The 15,291-nt window shown below is 42.0% G+C and overlaps 1 protein-coding gene across 4 annotated transcripts in view; it reads right to left on the reverse strand.

Moving 5' to 3' along the window:
- Positions 1-15,291, reverse strand: part of KIAA1328 (KIAA1328 ortholog) — a 407,099-nt gene that overhangs the window by 57,792 nt on the left and 334,016 nt on the right. The window lies entirely within an intron of this gene.

Below are 15,291 nucleotides of genomic sequence, written 5' to 3' on the forward strand. Positions count from 1 at the left end.
CTGTAATGCTGTGTTAGCTTCTGCTGAACAGAAAAATGCATCAGTGGTTACATATTCATAACTCGACTCTTTCAGACTCTTTTCTAATAGGTCACTGTGGAGTACTGAGAACAGTTCCCTGTGCTGGACAGTAGGTCCTTACTAGTGATCTGTTTTATATACAGCAGTGTGTACACGCCAATCCCAATCTCCCAGTTCATCCCTCCCTCCCCTCTGCTTCTGCTTCCCCCTAGTAAACCATAAGTCTGTTTTCTATATCTGTGACTTTATTTCTGTTTTGTAAATAAGTTCATCTGTGTCATTTTTTTTAAGGATTCCACATATTAGTAGTATCATATGTGTCTTTTTCTCTCTGACTTACTTCACTCAGTATGACAATCTCCAGGTCCATGTTATTTTTTCCTTTGTTTATGGCTGAGTAATATTCCATTATCTATCTGTACCATATCATATTTGTGTGTGGATGATTTCCCACATTTACTGTATGTTTGCCTTTACTAGGCAAATGAGCTTTCCCATTTTTAATTTTCTTGTTTCTATTATAGCTGTGGTCTCTTTTTGTTTTCTTTTCACCCTGCCTAGAGAAGTTTCTTTAGCATTTGTTGTAAAGTTGTTTGGTGGTGATGAATTCTCTTAGATTTACTTGTCTGTAAAGCTTTTGATTTCTCTGTACAATCTGAATGAATGCCTTGCTGGGTAGAGTATTCTAGGTTGTAGGTTTTTCCCTCTCATCACTTTAAATAAAGCTTGCCACTCTCTTCTGGCCTGCAGAGGTTCTGCTGAAAAATCAGCTTATAACCTTATAGGTATTACCTTGTATGTTATTTACTGCTTTAATATTTTTTCTTTGTATTTAATTTTTGCTAGCTAATTTGATCAATATGTGTCAATATGTGGCATGTTTCCCCTTGGGTTTATACTGTGTGAGACTCTCTGAGTTTCTTGGATGTGACTATTTCCTTTCCCATATTATAAACTCTTCAAATATTTTCTTAGGCCTTTTGTCTCCTGGGACCCCTACAATGCAAATGTTGTATGTTTAATGTTGTCCCAGAGGTCTCTTAGACTGTCCCCATTTCTATTCATTCTTTCCCCTTATTGTGTTCTGCAGCAGTGATTTCCACCACTCTGTCTTGCAGCTCACTTCTTTGCGCTTATGCCTCAGTTGTTCTACTACTGATTCCTTCTAGTGTATTTCACATTTCAGTTACTGCATTGTTTACCTCTGTTTGTTCTTTAAATCTTCTATCTTTTTGTTAAACATTTCTTGTACCTTGCTGGCCTGTGTCTCCATTCTTTTTCCAAGATTTTCGATCTTTCAGTTTAGTTCAGTTCAGTCGCTCAGTCATGTCAGACTCTTTGCGACCCCATGAACCACAGCACGCCAGGCCCCCCTGTCCATCACCAACTCCCGGAATCCACCCAAACCCATGTCCATCAAGTTGGTTATGCCATCCAACCATCTCATCCTCGGTTGTCCTCTTCTCCTCTTGCCCTCAATCTTTCCTAGCATCAGGGTCTTTTCCAATGAGTCAGCTCTTCGCATCAGGTGGCCAAAGTATTGGAGTTTCAGCCTCAACCTCAGTCCCTCCAATGAACACCCAGGACTGATCTCCTTTAGGATGGACTGGTTGGATCTCCTTGCAGTCCAAGGGACTCTCAAGAGTCTTCTCCAACACCATAGTATAAAAGCATCAATTTTTTGGCGCTCAGCTTTCTTTATAGTCCAACTCTCACAGCCATACATGACTAATGGAAAAACCACAGCCTTGACTAGACAGACCTTTGCTGGCAAAGTAATCTCTCTGCTTTTTAATATGCTATCTAGGTTGGTCAAAATTTTCCTTCCAAGTAGTAAGCGTCTTTTAATTTCATGGCTGCAATCACCATCTGCACTGATTTTGGAGCCCAAAAAAATGAAGTCTGACACTGTTTCCACATCTATCTGCCATGAAGTGATGGGACCGGATGCCATGATCTTAGTTTTCTGAATGTTGAGTTTTTTTTTTTTTTTTTAAATATTATTTTATTAGTTGGAGGCCAATCACTTTACAACATTTCAGTGGGTTTTGTCATACATTGACATGAATCAGCCATATAGTTACACGTATTCCCCATCCCGATCCCCCCTCCCACCTCCCTCCCCACCCGACTCCTCAGGGTCCTCCCAGTGCACCAGGCCCGAGCACCTGACTCATGCATCCCACCTGGGCTGGTGGTCCGTTTCACCATAGATAATATACATGCTGTTCTTTCAAAACATCCCACCCTCACGTTCTCCCCCAGAGTTCAAAAGTCTGTTCTGTACTTTTGTGTCTCTTTTTCTGTTTTGCATATAGGGTTATCGCCACCATCTATTTAAATTCCGTATATATGTGTTAGTATACTGTAATGTTCTTTATCTTTCTGGCTTACTTCACTCTGTATAATGGGCTCCAGTTTCATCCATCTCATTAGAACTGATTCAAATGAATTCTTTTTAACGGCTGAGTAATATTCCATGGTGTATATGTACCACAGCTTCCTTTTAAGCCAACTTTTTCACTCTCCTCTTTCACTTTCATCAAGAGGCTCTTTAGTTCCTCTTCACTTTCTGCCATAAGGGTGGTGTCATCTGTATATCTGAGGTTATTGATATTTCTCCCAGAAATCTTGATTCCAGCTTGTGCTTCTTCCAGTCCAGCGTTTCTCGTGATGTACTCTGCATATAAATGAAATAAGCAGGGTGACAATATACAGCCTTGGCATACTCCTTTTCCTATTGGGAACCAGTCTGTTCCATGTCCAATTCTAACTGTTGCTTCCTGACCTGCATATAGGTTTCTCAAGAGGTGGGTCAGGTGGTCTGGTATTCCCATCTCGTGAAGAATTTTCCACAGTTTATTGTGATCCACACAGTCAAAGGCTTTGGCATAGCCAGTAAAGCAGAAATAGATGTTTTTCTGGAACTCTCTTGCTTTTTCAATGATCCAGCGGATGTTGGCAATTTGATCTCTGGTTCCTCTGCCTTTTCTAAAACCAGCTTGAACATCTGGAAGTTCATGCTTCACGTATTGCTGAAGCCTGGCTTGGAGAATTTTGAGCATTACTTTACTAGCATGTGAGATGAGTGCAACGGTGTGGTAGCTTGAGCATTCTTTGGCATTGCCTTTCTTTGGGATTGGAATGAAAACTGACCTTTTCCAGTGCTGTGGCCACTGCTGAGCTTTCCATATTTGTTGGCATATTGGGTGCAGCACTTTCACAGCGTCATCTTTCAGGATTTGAAATAGCTCAACTGGAATTCCATCACCTCCACTAGCTTTGTTCGTAGTGATGCTTCCTAAGGCACACTTGACTTCACATTCCAGGATGTCTGGCTCTAGGTGAGTAATCATACCATTTTGATTATCTGGGTCAAGACGATCTTTTTTGTACAGTTCTTCTGTGTATTCTTGCCACCTCTTCTTAATATCTTCTGCTTCTCTTATGTCCCTACCATTTCTGTCCTTTGTTGAGCCCGTCTTTGCATGAAATGTTCCCTTGGTATCTCTAATTTTCTTGAAGAGATGTCTAGTCTTTCCCATTCTGTTGTTTTCCTCTATTTCTTTGCATTGATCGCTGAGGAAAGCTTTCTTATCTCTCCTTGCTCTTCTTTCGAACTCTGCATTCAAATGGGTATATCTTTCCTTTTCTCCTTTGCTTTTTTGCTTCCTGTCTTTTCATAGCTATTTGTAAGGCCTCCTCAGACAGTCATTTTGCTTTTTTATTATTATTATTTTGATGCTTTTTCAGGTAGACTATCTCCTCTTCATTTAGTTGTTCCTGTAGGTTTTTATCTTGTTCCTTCATCTGCAACAGAGACATATTTCTCTGTTGACTTGTTTTGTCTAACTGTATTTATGGTCTCCTTTCCACAGGCTGCAGAACTGTAGTTCCTCTTGCGTCTGGTATATGTTCCCTGGTGGGTGAGGTCCATTCAGGGGCTTGTGCAGGCTTCCTGGTGGAAGGGAATGTTGCCTTGTGGTTGGTGGAGTTGGGTCTTGTCCTTCTAGTGGGCAGGGCTGTGTCAGGGAATGTGTTGGGGATGGCTGTAAGCTTAGTAAGACTTTAGGCAGCTTGTCTGCTGATGGGTAGGGCTATGTTCCTATCTTGCTGACTGCTTGACTGGAGGCGTTCCAAAACTGGAAACCGCAGGTTGTTGAGTGGTTCCAAAATGGGGATCCTTGAGAGAGCTCACACCAATTAACATTCCCTGATGCCTCCGCTAACAATGTCCTTGTCACCCCAGTGAGCTATAGTCGATCCCTGTCTCTCCAGGAGATCCTCCAAGACCCCTGGGTAAGTATAACCCAGGTTCCTATGGAGGTATTGCTTTCTGCTAGGTCCCAGCGAATGTAAAATCTTGTGTCCCCTTCAAGAGTGGAGTCTCTGTTCCCCCCAGCCCTCTGGAGCTCCTTTACCTAAGCCCTGCTGGCCTTCCAGACTAAATGTTGGCAGTTCTTCCACCCCATTCCAGACCCTCAGACAGCCTTAGAGGGCTATTTTTCACGTGTGTGTGTGTGTGTGTGTGTGTGTGTGCTGCTTGGCGAGAGGGCTGTTTTCAGTATGCATGTTTGCCACCTCTTTCCTCACTGTATGCTGGCCATTATCCCCTTGGTAGGGGGTTTGACTGGTGTGGTGACCAGAGCCTGTCCTGGATGCTGAGCTGGGGGGGCTCCCCTTTGCTCTGTAGTCGTCACTGCTCTGTCAGGGGCAGGGTCTGCCCCTGAGCTGCTGTAGCAGAGGCCCCAGATCTTATTCTTGCTGTGCCTCTCACCTGTGGTGCAAGGCAGGCAGGTCTGGGGCACTCCCACTGGGAGAGAAGTCACTGAGAATCCCTCCTCTGGAGCTGTTCATCTGTGGGTATGCTTTCTCGGGTCATTTTTCACCTGCTGGGTGAGCTCCCAAGTTCCTGTGTTGCTGGCACTGCTCTCAGCCCTACTGTAACAGTGTGGATGCCAGCAGTTGGCTCTGGTGTCTTATCAGGCTTTGTCTTCACCAGGCTGCCAGCATAAATCCACTCAAGTCAGGTCTCAGGATTGCAGGAATCCTGGATCTGGACCCACTGCAGGCACTACGGGCATAGCTTGGACTCTGACTTGGTCCACTCCTGAGTGTATGTGCCGACAAGTTCCACAGCTGCTACAACCAGACCTGTCTCAGTTGTGGGGGTACTTGTTCATTCAGCTGTTCCACAGATGCTGAGTTTATGGAGACTATCTCAGGTATTTAACCTGTGGTTTGTGCAGCAGCAGGGAGAGATTTCAGACTTTCTTCCTTCCTTGCAAAGTCCCTGGGGTTCAGCTTGGGTTTCACCTCTGTGAAAAGGTGGTACTGTGCATGGGCTGCCCACAGGCATCTGCTCTTCACCTAAGTGAGAGGGGGCAGAGGCAGTAACTGAGGTGCACTGGCACTTCGGTGGGAGGGGGCAGAGGTGGCAACTGACTGGGGTGCATGTGCTCACCCAGGCAGGAGTCGGGAAGGCCGCAGCCGACTGGGATGAGGCTGTAACGGCAGCTCTGCCCTTCATGCCTAACTCAACAGTGGGGCTTCACTTCTATGGCATTCTGGGCTTCCTCCAGCAGCATTCCTGGTTGTGGAGCTCCTCACTCCTATCCCCTCAGCTGTCTCCAGGCAACCAACAGCAGTCCTTTCCTCGGGTCTTTTCTCCAAACCCCACGTTCCACACTACATCGGCACACCACATCTGCCCCCGCGCACATCGGCAGACGCATGTCTCAGGCTGAGGTACGCAGGGTTACGCACAGCCCGCCTGTGGACATCTCACTCCGTCCCGCCTGCCACAGACTGGCTGCGGCACTCTCCTCCAGGCCCCAAGCCCCTCCTTCTGTCTGAGCTGATCTCCTCACAGTGAGGAGGATCCCCTGGGTGCAGGAACCTCTCCTCTCCTCCAGTTCCTCACCCCCTCAACCCAGACCCACAGATCCTGTCTGGCTTCCTCTTCTTTCCTTTTCTCTCTTTCATCTTTTCCTGTCCTTTTAGGTGTCCGAGGTCCTCTGCCAGCGTTCAGCAGGTGCTCTGTGAGAACTGCTCCATTTGTAGATGTATTCTTGATGCCTCTGTGGGAAGACGTGAACTCCACATCCTGCCACTCCGCCATCTTCTCCTTCTCTCTCCTTCTTCTTCTTAATGTTATTTTCCACATAATATCATGTGGAATATTTTGTGTATTCCAAAAATACACAAAACATTCTTGTATTTTTCTTGGAAGACTATAAGAATCTCATTCACAATTTTCTTCTGGTTCCTAGGAAACTGTTGCCCAAACTGCTGAAAGAAGTTACTTGGGAAGAGTCACTATCTCTTTGAGGAAATGGTGAATATTCAAACGATCTGAAAAGACAGCTTTGATGTGTTAGAAATACCAGATCAGGAATACCATATGCTAACTCAGGGAATGGCAGGGCTTAGCTGTGACCAGAGAAAACTAGGCCTACATCTGTAGAGATGAGCATCAAAACAATTACCAAAATCCTGGTATTTAAAAGCCATACTCAATATTGACTGTTCTCTATCATGTAGAGATGTAAAAGACCAGCTGGCCAAAAGCACAATTCAGACTTCTTATACACAAACCTGTGGGACCCTCAACCCAAACCAGTACTTTCTAATAGTGGACATAAACTCCAGCAGTTCATACAAATCATGAGTCAGTAAATGTTTACCAAGTACCTAATGATGCACAGGGGACAGTACCAGGATTAAATTCAGACTTAGTTTATGAAGGGGGGGAAGGAAGATGTGAGTAAGAAATGAGACATTCTGAACAATCTGGTGAAGAACCATAAAAAACTCAAGGCAGTATAAAACAGTATAAGGTATTAAAAACAGCCAACAGATAACAGTATGCTTAGTATGTGTCTGTTACTGTTCTAAGCCTTTTCCATATACCATATATTCATTTTGCTTTTTTAAAAAATTGCTTCATTGAAGTATAATTTGAATACCATAAAATGTACCCCTCTTAAGTGTACAGTTTGATAAATAGTAGTAAATTTACATAGTCAGTTTTTAATATTTTTGTCATGCATTTACTTGTTTTAGTAATTCAATTTTAAAGCATTTCATCACTCCAAAAGTTTTCCTTATACCCATTTATAGTCAATCTCTTCTCTCTGACTGTTCTGATCATATCCCCTTCCAGCTCCATCTCTATAGTTTTGCCACTTCTAAACATTACTTACATTTATCCTCATAGAAACCCTCTGTGACATATACTATTTCTTAATATCTAATTTACAGATGGGGAAAATAAACTGTAGGGGACTTAAATGATCTGCCCAAGGTCACAAAGTTAGTAAGTGACCAGCATTTGCTCCCAGAGTTTTCACCATTATGCTAAACTGCTGTAAAATATAATGTGAAAAGTCTGAGGAATTAAGAAGTGGGAGAGATCACACCTAGCTTTAGGGTTAGGGAAGATCTGATGCAGGAGGTGGAATTTTGAAAGAAAGGAACAGGGAGCATGGAGTTCACAAAAGCATTAAATTAAAAAACCTTATAGCTAAATATTTAATAAATTCAGGAAACAGTTCTTGAGCTCTATGTCCTTTGTTAATCAGTTTAAATCACTTCGCCTGTATTATCTTATTAATCTTTACGTGTGTGTGTGAAGTCGCTCAGTCATGTCCGACTCTTTGCGACCCCACGGACTGTAGCCTACCAGGCTTCTCCATCCATGGGATTTTCCAGGCAAGAGTACTGGAGAGGGCTGCCATTTCCTTCTCCAAAGAATCTTCTCCACCCAGGGATTGAACCCAGGTCTCCCGCATTGTAGGCAGATGCTTTACTGTTTGAGCCACCAGGGAAATCAAAATGCAGTTAGTAAATTTTATTATTGTCCTCATCTTATAGATAAGGAAGTGGAAACTGTGAAAAGGGCAAGCAGCCTGTCCAATATCACACAGGCTGGTCAGAACAAGGCTGGGCTTTGAATGCAGTTAAGGTCTATTTGATTCTGAATTGCAAACTCCTAAACACTGAGTTAGTTGGGCTCAAAAATAAACCAAAGCAGCAACAACAATTTTAAAAAATCCACACTGATCTTTGGAGAGATTATTCTTGTAACAGAGCTTAGAACAGAATGGAATTGAGAGAATGGAGGCAGGAAAAGCAGTTCACTGTGACTACAACTACTGGCTGGAATCCTGGGTGATGGAAGGGAAGACATGGAATTTAGAAAACTGGTAATGATGAGCCTATCTGCAGGGCAGAAATAGAGACATGAACTTGTGGACACAGCGGGGGAAGGAGAGGGTAGGACGCACTGAGAGAGTAGCACTGACCTACATGCACTACCATGTGTAAAACAGAAAGGTAGTGGGAAGCTGCTGACTAACAGAAGAAGCCCACCCGGGGGCTCTGGGACAACCAAGATGGGTGGGACAGGTGGTGGGCGTGGGAGGGAGGTTCCAGAGGGAGAGAGTATATATATACACATACACACACACTTAAGGTTGATTAGTGCTGTTGTACACAGAAATCAACACAACATTGAAAAGCAATCATCCTCCAATTAAAAATAAAAAAATACAGTTATAATGAACATCAGAGCTTAGCCTACCCTTGTTTAAGTGTGCTCAGAACACTGACATTAGCCTATAGCTGGGAAATATCTAAAACAAAGTCTATTTTATGATAAAGTGTTGGATATCTAAAAAAAAAAAAAAAAAAAGTAATAGGAAGAGAAACAACTGGGAGGGATTTGCGGCTGAGAAGGGGGAAGAAGAAATGCCTGGTAGTAATAAGAGAAATAACTTGTTAGTCACTATTACAGAAAACTTGAACATTAGTCTTTTTTTCTCTGTTTTGATACTTCTGTCAAACACTTGGTTGAGACAATTGATATTTGATGGGAAAAACTTTTTAAAGAAATTTTAATAGAGTACAGGGACTTCTATATTCTTCATAAATACACAGAATTATGTGTATGAGGAATCCCTCATAATTACAGGCACAATAACGTATATATATATGCTCATTCATTTTTCTGGGTCAAGGGACCATACTTTTCATTAAATTCTGAAAGAAAGCCCAAAAAGTTAAGAATGATTGCTCTAAGGCATAGGGCAAATTTACCTCTTTTTGTTAATTCTTTAAGCTCTATTCCTTATTAAGTTTACAGAAAGCTATTTATCAGCTTTTAATATTTATTCCTTCTATAAAATTTGATTTAATATTAAGTATACCAACAATTTTTATTTAACTTATATGCAGAGTACATCATGAGAAATGCTGGGCTGAAAGAAGCACAAGCTGGAATCAAGATTGCTGGGAGAAATATCAATAACCTCAGATATGCATATGACACCACCCTTATGGCAGAAAGTGAAGAGGAACTAAAAAGCCTCTTGATGAAAGTGAAAGAGGAGAGTGAAAAAGTTGGCTTAAAACTCAACATTCAGAAAACTAAGATCATGGCATCTGGTCCCATCACTTCATGGGAAACAGTGGAAACAGTGTCAGACTTTATTTTTTGGGCTCCATAATCAGTGCAGATGGTGATTGCAGCCATGAAATTAAAAGATGTTGGTCCTTCAATGGACCAGAACCTGGTGGTCCGGAGTCAACAATGAGAGAATGAAAGAAGTAAAGAGGCTCATATTCCCTGGGTTATGCAGCTGGCTTCTGTGCTCCAGGTAATCAGCCAGAAATAGAGAGATAGAGAGAGAGAGAGAGAGAGAGAGAGAGAGAGAGAGAGGGAGAGAGAGAGAAAGAAAGAAAGAAAGACACGGGGACCAAAGCTCTGACGGAGCAAAGGTGTTTTAATCAACATGGTGTGGGCATATATACTGTCTTACAAGGTAGTTATTCTCAGCAAAGATTAAACTTCCAGATTTACAAGACATAACATGATCCCTATCAAAGAGAAAGTTGCAAACAATCACCTTTTACCGTATGGTTCATAAGAAGGAAGAGGCTACTTATCACCGTAATGAGAAATGCCTGGATTCCTCAGCCCCGGGAAAGGTGTGCCTCTCCTCTTAATTCCTGAATTTTCAGGAATTAATAAGGGCCAGAGGGTTCCTGACAGATCCAAAACAGCACACAGGAAGCCTCTTGTTAAATGCTTCCTGACAAAAAGACACTTACTCCTTGGAAGGAAAGTTACGACCAACCTAGATAGCATATTGAAGGGCAGAGACATTGCCAACAAAGGTCCGTCTGGTCAAGGCTATGGTTTTACCAGTGGTCATGTACAGGTGTGAGAGTTGGACTGTGAAGAAAGCTGAGCGCCAAAGAATTGATGCTTTTGAACTGTGCTGTTGGAGAAGACTCTTGAGAGTCCCTTGGACTGCAAGGAGATCCAACCGGTCCATCCTAAAGGAGATCAGTCCTGGGTGTTCATTGGAAGGACTGATGCTGAAGCTGAAACTCCAATAGTTTGGCCACCTCATACGAAGAGCTGACTCACTGGAAAAGACCCTGATGCTGGGAGGGATTGGGGCAGGAGGAGAAGGGGACAACAGAGGATGAGATGGTTGGATGGCATCACCGACCTGATGGACGCGAGTTTGAATAAACTCCAGGAGATGGACAGGCAGGCCTGGCGTGCTGCGGTTCATGGAGTCGCAAAGAGTCAGACACGACTGAGTGACTGAACTGATACCAACAATTACATATAGTTAATGCATATTCATAGAATGACATCTCTCTCTCTAAACACACACACACATACACACACATACAACGTACACATTTTAAAAACAAAAGTGCTGTTAAGACTATCATCCATTAGGCTGATACTTTTCACACATAAAGGCATATGTTTATACATATGTGAATATATGTGAATATACTTATGTAAATAAACACATATATCTTTGCATACACAGATGGAATTGAATATAATGGATCATGTCCTATTTATACAGAGCTGGGGATGTCTGCTCATCCATCAATCAACATCTTATGATAAGAGAACTTGAGTTCAATGTTTAAGAAAACTGCATTTCTGGGCCTTTGTTTCATTTTGCATTTTTAAAATAGTTGAGTTATATTATAGTATTCAGTACAGTTTAAAGAATAAACAGTAAAAAAACACCAGGGTAAGCTCTTTCTAGATCAAGAAAAAGTACTGGCGGCATGCCACCTGGAAGCATCACCAATACACATATTTGATTACAATCTCTTTTTGCCTCTAAGAGCCAGTCACTACTCTCATAATTATTCCCTTTCTTCTTTACAGTTTTACCACTTTAGGTATGCATCCCAGAATGTGGCTTAGTTTTGATGCTTTAAAACTTTTTACAAAGAGAAATATACACACACACACACACACACACACACACACACATATATATATATATATATATATATATATTCTTTTTGAGACCTCTTTTGCTCAACATTATGTCTGTGAGATGAGTCTGTGTTGATGGTTTACATACCTGCAGTCTGTTTCCTTTGCTATACAGTATTCCATTGCATGCATTTATGACTTAGCTCCTTTGCGATTGATGGGCATTTGGAGTGTTTCTGGTTTGGGGCTATTTTGAAGAACGCTGCTGTGACAGAGGCTGCTAGTTATCCACCACAATGCACACAGGTAGACTGTATTCCCTGCTCTCCCTTATAACTATGTATGGTCACATGGAAGACTAGTGGACACTGTTGGTGCCATTTCAGGTCTATTAAAAATCTCAAAACCTCTCATATGTAGTTTTTCATACCCCTACTTCTCCTTGTTGACCTTCTATGGCAGGGCCAACAGTTTCTTACACAAACTCTTTTAGGAAACAAAGGGAGAAAAGACTTTCTGACTTATTTAAAAAGAAAATTGTGGTAAAAAACCATATTTACCATTTTAACGTGTACAATTAGGGGCTTCCCAGGTGGCGCTAGTGGTAAAAAACCTCCCTGTCAAAACAGGAGACACAAGAGATGCGGGTTTGATCCCTGGGTCAGGAGGATACCCTAGAGAAGGGCATGACAACCCACTCCAGTATTCTTGCCTGGAGAATCCCATGGACAGAGGAGCTTGGTGGGCTATAGTTAATGGGGTCACAAAGAGTCAGACACAACATAAGTGACTTAGCATGCATGCATGCAATGTGTACAATTCACAGGCATTAGGTGCATTATAATGAATGTTGTATAACCACTGCAACGCTCTAGTTCCACAACTTTTCACTACTCTAAATGGAAACCCTGTACCAAGTAAGCAGTCATTCTCCATTTTCCCTTCCCCCATAGCTGCTGTGAACCACTTAATGTCCTTTGTCTATTTTGGGTAGTTATATAAATAGAATCATACAACATGATTCCATCAACATGGTCTTTTGTGTCTGACTACTTTGACTGAGCAAGATATCATTGAGGTATATCCACACTGTAGCATGGATAAGAAGTTTATTCCTTCCTATGGTTAAATTATGTTCTACTGTATGGATATATTGCATTTTGTTTATTCATTCATTTGTTCATGGACATTTGGGTTCCTCCCACCTTTTGCATATTATGAATAGAGTTGTTATGATCACATGTGTGTAAGATTTGCTTGAAAGCATTTGAGTGGAACTGACAAGTTTTGAGGTAATTCTAGGTTCATGCATTGAAGAATTATCAAAGTGTTTTCTACAATGCTCCTCAATTTTAAAGTCCCAGCAGCAATGTATGAGGGTTCTAATTTCTCTACCTGTTCTCTAACTTTTTTTTATCTTGGCATGAATAAAAAATACATTTGTTATTTTAATTTTGGGGGCATCCTGGGTATCTCAGCTGGTAAAGAATCCACCTGCAATGCAGAACACCCCAGTTGGATCCCTGGGTCAGGAAGTTGCCCTGGAGAAGGGATTGGCTACCTACTCCAGTATTCTTGGGCTTCCCTAGTGGCTCAGATGGTAAAGAATCCACCTGCTATGCGGGAGACCTGGGTTCAATCCCTGAGTTGGGGAGAGGGCATGGCAACCCACTCCAGTATTCTTGCCTGGAGGAGCCTGGAGGGCTACACTCCATAGGGTTGCAAAGAGTTAGAAATGACGGCGTGACTGAGCACACAGCACATTTTAATTTTTGATTTCTTGACTGTTCTTTTTACTGGAGTACAGTTGTTTTACAATGCTGTGTCAGTTTCTGCTGTAGGGCAAAGTGAATCGGCCATATGTACACACATGTTTGGTGTTTCCTTGGTGGCTTAGACAGTTAAGAATCTGCCTGCAATGGAGGAGACCCAGGTTCAATCCCTGGGTTGAGAAGATCCCCTGGAGAAAGGAACGGCTTCCATTCCAGTATTCTTGCCTAGAGAATTCCATGGACAGAGGAGCCTGGTGGGCTACAGTCTGTGGGGTTGCAAAAGAGTCGGAGATGACTGAGCAACAAACACTTTCACTTTTCTTATACAAATTGCCTCCTTTTTGGATTTCCTTCCCCTGTGGGTCACCACCGATTACTAAGTAGAGTTCCCTGTGCTACACAATAGGTTCTCATTAGGTATCCATTTTATCTTGGGTTTTTTTTTAACTTTTAATTTAATTTTTAAATTATTTATTTGTTTTACTTTACAACATTGTACTGGTTTTGCCATACATTGACATGAATCCGCCATGGGTGTACATGTGTTCTCCATCCTGAACCCCCATCCCACCTCCCTCCCCGTCCCATCCCTCAGGGTCATCCCAGTGCACCAGCCCCGAGCATCCTGCATCATGCATCGAACCTGGACTGGCGATTTGTTTCACATATGATAATTTACATGTTTCAACGTCATTCTCCCATGTCATCCTGCCCTCGCCCTCTCCCACAGAGTCCAAAAGACTGTTCAATACATCCATGTCTCTCTTGCTGTCTCGCATACAGAGTTATCGTTACCATCTTTCTAAATTCCATACATATGAGTTAGTATACTGTATTGGTGTTTTTCTTTCAGGCTTACTTCACTCTGTATAATAGGCTCCAGTTTCATCCACCTCATGAGAACGGATTCAAATATATTCTTTTAAATGGCTGAGTAATATTCCATTGTGTATATGTACCACCGCTTTCTTATCCATTCGTCTGCTGATGGGCATCTAGGTTGCTTCCATGTCCTGGCTATTAAAAACAGTGCTGTGGTGAACATTGGGGTACACATGTCTCTTTCAGATCTGGTTTCCTCGGTGTGTATTTTAAACACAGTAATGTATATATGTAAATTCCAATCTCCCAATTCATCCCACCCATCTCCTTTCCCCCTTGGTATCCATACATTAGTTCTCTATGTCTGTGTCTCTATTTCTGCTTTGCAAATAAGATTACCTTTATTATTTTTCTAGATTTTATATATATACATTACTATACAACATTTTTTTCTTTCTGACTTACATCACTCTGTATGACAATCTCTAGGTGAATCCATGTTTCTGCAAATGACACAACCGCATTCCTTTTTATGGCTGAGTAATATTTCATTATATATATGTACCACATTTTCGTTTTTTGTTGTTGTTTTTTTTTAACTAGAGGGTAGTTTCTCCACAATGCTGTATTGCTTTCTGCTGCACAACAACATGAATCAGCCATAAGCATGTATGCATGTATATATACATATATCCCTTCCGTCTTGAACCTCTCCTCCCCCAATTCCACCCCTCTCGGTCATCACAGAGTGCCAGGCTGGCTAAGCTCCCTGTGCCGCACAGCAGTTTCCTGTTAGCTATCCACTCCACATATGGTAGTGTGTAACGTCAATGCCAGCCATTCTCTCGATCTGTCCCACCCTCTCCTTCCCCCATTGTGTTCAGAAGACTCACCTCTACACCTGTATCTCTATTCCTGCCCTGAAATATGTTCATCAGTACCACTTTTCTAGATTCCATATACATGCATTAACATACAACATTTGTTTTTCTCTTGGGTTCACCCACCTTATTTCAACAGACTCATATATGTTCTTTTTTTATGGCTGAGTAACATTCCATTGTATATATATACCTCAACTTCTTTATCTATTCATCTGTTGATGGACATCTAGGTTGCTTCCATGTCCTGGTTATTGTAAATAGTGCTTCAATGAACATTGGGGTACATAGACCTTTTTCAATTATGGTCTTCTCAGGGCATATGCCCAGTAGTGGGATTGCTAGGTCATATAGTAGCTTTATTCCTAGTTTTTAAAAGGAATTTCCATACTGTTCTCCATATTGGTTGTATCAATTTACATTTCCACCAACAGTACAAGGGGGTTCCCTTTTCGCCACACCCTCTCCAGCATTTATAGTTTGTAGAATTTTGAAAATGGTCATTCTGACTGGTGAGAGTTACTACCTCATA

This window comes from Muntiacus reevesi, chromosome 4, assembly GCF_963930625.1.
Source record: "Muntiacus reevesi chromosome 4, mMunRee1.1, whole genome shotgun sequence".
NCBI lineage: Eukaryota > Metazoa > Chordata > Mammalia > Artiodactyla > Cervidae > Muntiacus > Muntiacus reevesi.